Source organism: Macrosteles quadrilineatus, unplaced genomic scaffold (assembly GCF_028750875.1).
Source record: "Macrosteles quadrilineatus isolate MER2022 unplaced genomic scaffold, UCM_ALF_1.0 Scaffold_3__2_contigs__length_128488019, whole genome shotgun sequence".
Lineage (NCBI taxonomy): Eukaryota > Metazoa > Arthropoda > Insecta > Hemiptera > Cicadellidae > Macrosteles > Macrosteles quadrilineatus.
In genome coordinates, this window is record NW_026542596.1 from 80,670,461 (window position 1) to 80,674,761 (window position 4,301).

Consider the following 4,301-nt stretch of genomic DNA (forward strand, 5'->3'; position numbering starts at 1 on the left):
TTGGCACTTTTTCATAAAATTAGCCGTTTTTGAGTAATTTAAATTTAAAAAATTAAAGTGGCCGCCATTTTGAAATTTTAAGTTGAATCAAGATGAATTTTTTTACATTGATCTTTTCTACTTTAACCTACATACAAAGTTTTATAAAGATTGGTTGAAAAAAACTCAAAAATAAAAATGTTTATGTAAAAAATACAAAATGGCGGATATCTGGTTAACAACGCGATTTTGTAAAAAATGTTATGCTTGATTTTCTCTTTATTTTGACCCATAGAACCATTTCCCGGAGTTTGGCTGTTTACTTACGGGACACCCTCTATATTAATATTACTACAGCCTGCTGAGCATTAATGGAACTAGCTGAACAAAAATATTATCACCACACTGTCCACACTACCCAGTAAGCAGCTAGATTCTGGTTTCATTGTAGACCAAAAAGTGGTTGTTTACTGAAAGGGATCAGTAAAAATAGCTGAAGTAGGTAAATCGACTGGAGATTGGTAAATTTACCTAGCACTCTTGTGGGGAAAATAATGGGAGTTTCTTCAGCAGGCTTCCAATGAAGCTACCCTATATTAGATAGGTTTGGACAGGCACACTGCAATTCCACAACAATCACAAAACTAAAACACTTTGTTTCATTATATAACAATTTTAAAATTATGTTAAAATGTTTTAAATTAGTGCTACATTGTTGGGATTGTTTGTATACAATGAGTTTTACTTATACATTTTTTGCTAGTAGTGTGGTGGAAAGTATCATGCACGATTCACTCCGGAAGGTATTTTACGATACTTGCATGAAATCCCACGTTCCGCAAGCCTTGTACAGAAACTATTATGCTTTCGTGTAACATACTTACTTATTTAGCTTGTAGCATGATAATTTATTCAAAATACATCATCCAAAGTCACCCTGTATAATAAAAGCACATTCACATATTCTATAGTAAAAATCAAAATAAGAAAAGACAGTACATTTTAAATTTATAAGTTGTGTACCTCTACATTAGATATAGGAGGTAGTTTGATTAATTTATTGTGTTCTATGCTAGAAACAATAATTGCATGCAAGAAGTACAATAAAATGGAATAGTTTTTACCTTGCTATTTTAAATGTAAAAATTTAGATCTGAAAAAGAAGTTCGGATCACCTTAAGGTTGGATAATATATGTTAATATGTTGCAAATTTGAAAATTCCTTAAAATATATTCAAGGAACTTTTTATAGTTTTTAGCATTTAAGACAACTTATTTGGTTTTTGATTAGACCTTAAACGTTTTCAATCTATTTTATTCACAACACAATAAAGGTTTTAATATTACTGAAATAAAAATTGATTTAAGTCAACAAGTTATTATGAGGGAGATTGGGATTTGTATGTATTTTATTGATCAGTACAAATAAAGAATTTACATTGTTTTTTGCTTGGAAATAGTTTTAGAACAATAATACTCTATTACAATTCCCATTATTGACTTAACTAGAACCCAACAACAAAATATAGAATTTGTAGTTACAAGTTTGTTGTAAACTGTGGATTAACTTAATCCAGATTTTATGTTGATAAATATAAATTACACTCCTTAATCATTTTTTGAGCTATTAAAAATTACATCCATTCAAACTCTAAATTTGTATATTATTAATATTATTAATCAGTGGAAACTAGCTCCTTAGCTATCGTTTTGTGGATACTAGATACTTCTACAGTGAGTTATAGCTATATTGAAATATTAGTTGACTGTTAGTTAATATAATGGATTTAAAATAATAATCATAAATCTTAGAGGTTTACATTAAAATCACAAGGAGTATTTATAAACTCAAACTCATGTTTGTTATCAGTTGTAAAAGTTATAGCTCTCCAATTTTGTTAATACATCAAAGATCATCTGAATTTTTGTCATGTGCAAAAATATGTTTAATATCTTTCAAATGAACTCTCTCCAAATTAATTGATTAATTTATGTTCAAATCATGTCAAATAGTCTGTACTATCTATTTTTTTAATAGTTAAATTACTGTTACAAGAAGTAACTAAAATTTAACAGTTTACACAAGTTTTTTGTTGTTGCTTTGTATAGATTAAGTCGTGTGTACCTTTAGAAAGAACGCAGACTGTTCAATAATTCTACCTAGAAAATTATAGATGTCTTATGCTTGGGTAAAAGTCAAATTATTTTTTGTATTTGCTTTTTTATCCAAAACAACTTTATTTAGATTTCATGTTCATGGCTTGTTTATTTTTACAAACTTAACATGTTTAGAGAAACGGAATGTTAAATCTGCTTACAGTTTTTAATTTTTATCAGTCTTATTGTTGTAATGTCACATTTTTTCAACCTTAAAATTAATATTTATTATCATTCTGCAACTATAATACAGCAAACAATACAATGTTTGTGTCACTAGCTGTTGTTCTGTTTGCCATATAGAATTTCTATTAGTTAATCATTTGAAACAGCCATGTTAAGAAAGTTTGAGATTTTATTGCTGTTTGTTTAAGTAGTAGGAAATGTTTTCTCAGACAATATAGTTATATACCATACTATTTTGTAATTTTATGAGTTGTTATGCATAATTACGTTTTTAAGTTTAGTCCTATTTTATTACCTTAGTACACGGTTTCCCCGTTTTCGTGTTAGTAAATAATTTGTTAGTTAGGTAATTAATTTCGTTTATTTATTTAGTACTTTTGTTGATTCCGGAATTAAATATTTTTATAAATGACATTAAACATTGAGATCTACCTTTTTATTCAAACCCTTATTTCTTTTGGCCTGAAGTATTTTGTAGAGGATAAGTTGAATATCATATTTATTCAACAAGATTTGCACGATAAAGTACAAAAGCAAAATATTTGTTGTAATTTGAACTATGATTCAGCCAACGGTCATGGATGATGATGAAGAATTTGAGCCTCTGATTAAACCATCAAATAAGTAACTAATTTAGAACACAAAAATAATATCATACATGCAGAAGTACCCATCTTGAAGAATCTTCGTCCTACAGAAATCGTAAAGTCCTGGCATTCCCCTTCACAAGTCTCCCCACTCGAAAAACAGTTGATAAACTAGCGTCTTAATTATAGTTACTTTGTGATATGGTTTCAAGAATAATTGTTTTGAGTTGTAATACCACTGTAAATATTAATTTAGAAAATATTAAAGACTGTCTTGACCGACAACCCACCTTCAATTCAGCTAGTTGATTTCATGAAATTTGAAATTTATTAGTGACATTTTGTAGCAGGAAGGCTGGGCTAAAGAGTGTTTGAAAGGCTCACCTAGCACCTTGCATTCTCACACTGAAAGGTCTATAGTGTTTCTCAATCAAGAGGAAGAAGTTTTCTTCTTAGTTTTGTTTGCTCACTCGTATAGGCCTCAGGGTCAATGTATGGATTGTACAAAAGAGGCCAGTATGAACAGATCTAAACAAATTTTATAGGTACTACTGAGAAGTGAACTCAAAACATAGCTCCATGGTTATGCAGTGTATTCCAATATCAACTAAGTGATTAACCAAAGTTTTTAAATAATTTACCCTATAACATCCTAAAAGCAAGATAGGGCTTAATCGCCTTTCAACCAGCTTGAATTAAATCCAGAATGACTTTAATTTAAGAAAGTCAATGCTTAATTTCACTGAACCTGCCACCAAGTGTTCAAGTTCAAATTTCCATTCAAGCTACAAACAGTAAAACATAAACAAATTATGTCACTGACCCGGAAGTGAACATGTTTGTATTTATAATTAAAATGAAAAAACCTCCAAACCATGTTAACGTACAAGACTACAAGATCGCGCCACTCATCCTAAACTCATCTCCATTCATACTTTGCTTAAAATACCTACTATGTATTGTCGCCATTTCGTTGAACAGTATTAACAGTATTAGAATTTGTTCACAAAATCTAGGCGGTTTAAAGGGAAGGTTTTCTGGGTCACCCACCAATCTTTTTAGCTTATTGTATATATCAGTTGATCAGTTGGCGGCTGTTTCATCGTTAGGGATGGAATCACTTCCCATCAAACCGCCTAAATTTTATGAACAAAGTAGGCCTACAGTACAAATTCCAGCCAGTAACGTAATTTTTCATGTTTATGATCCATGCCGTTTCTGTTGCAATATCTGTGCTCCATGCCAAATAAAAATTGCTTTTATAATGCTAATTCTCATTCTCGATTAAATTATTTTATAATCTTGATACAGTATACTTTGGAATATGACAACGACAACCACCATAAATTCTATGATAGAGGTGTGTAAGGAGCAACTTAAAAACACTCATAC